This window comes from Gavialis gangeticus, unplaced genomic scaffold (genome assembly GCF_001723915.1).
Source record: "Gavialis gangeticus isolate Ggan-Ray unplaced genomic scaffold, GavGan_comp1, whole genome shotgun sequence".
NCBI lineage: Eukaryota > Metazoa > Chordata > Crocodylia > Gavialidae > Gavialis > Gavialis gangeticus.
Window position 1 is genome coordinate 19,632,493 of NW_017729008.1, and position 1,036 is coordinate 19,633,528.

At 41.2% G+C, this 1,036-nt stretch overlaps 1 protein-coding gene and 1 long non-coding RNA gene across 14 annotated transcripts in view; one reads left to right on the forward strand and one right to left on the reverse strand.

Annotated features, from left to right (window-relative positions):
• MAGI2 (membrane associated guanylate kinase, WW and PDZ domain containing 2) overlaps positions 1-1,036 on the reverse strand; it is an 886,876-nt gene that overhangs the window by 226,991 nt on the left and 658,849 nt on the right. The gene's annotated exons all lie outside the window — the stretch shown is intronic.
• Positions 43-1,036, forward strand: part of LOC109292175 — a 7,699-nt gene continuing 6,705 nt past the window's right edge. Inside the window, exon 1 of the long non-coding RNA XR_002096054.1 lies at positions 43-890. This is a non-coding gene — a long non-coding RNA (uncharacterized LOC109292175). The remainder of the gene's footprint in view (positions 891-1,036) is intronic.

Genomic DNA, 1,036 nt, shown 5'->3' on the forward strand with positions numbered 1-1,036 from the left:
TAGGTCCCTTCCGACCCTTAATCTATGAATCTATGAATGACAGGGTTGCACATAGAAACACACAATCAAAGAAAAATAGGGTAGGATAGGACTCAGGAGGTTATGTAGGCCAATCCTCTGCTCAAGACGCAATCATTCCTGTCTAAGCCATTCCCGACTACTCTTTATTTAACCCAATCTTAAAAAATTCCAGTGATGGACACTACACAACCTCTCTAGGTAATCTGTTCCAGTTTTTAACTGCTCTCATAGAGAGAAGTTTTTTCCTAACATTCAACTTAAATTAATTTTGTTGTAGTTCAGGACCATTATTTCTTGCCCTGTGTCCTGAGGCTACAGAGAACAATCTATCACCATTGTCTTTATAACCACCCTTCATGTATTTGAAGACAGTTACTAGATCTCCCTTCAGTCTTCTCTTCCCCAGACTAGATAATCCTTTTCTCATAAGTCATCCAGCCTTTTCTCGTCATAAATCATCTTTCCTAGAGTTCTAATATTTTTATGAGTTTCAATGAGTTAGGTTTCTCCCTCCTCCCCATAGCTTCTCCCTAACTGCTATTTAGGCACCTCTGAATATAATTTGGATCTGGTCATCATTTCTTTCCTTATACCATTCAACAGACCTTGGTGAAGAAGATATTTGGAGGCATTTTTAGGGTTGAATCTGATTCTCTTTGATAAGCTGTAATTGTGTGTCCCACAAAAGAGTCTGTCTTCAATTACTGAATCGTTAATGATTCACTCTCAGCTCAGCTTTCATTTCTGTAGAAGAATCTGTTCACCAAGAAATCCTATCTCACACATTTGCCAGGACAAGCAGCGGAGTCCTCAAACATAGATCCTTTGGCTGGGTACCTCCTGCCACGTTAGCAGAGCAGGGTGGACAGGTTAACTAGCACTGACTTTCAGCAGTGCTAATCAGCCTATCAGCACTGCTGTGTGAATTCAGTAACACTGCGATTCAGTAAGTAGCCAATGTAGAGTGCAGGAGCCTCCACATTGGGGGCACTTGGGGTTGACCAACATACTGTGG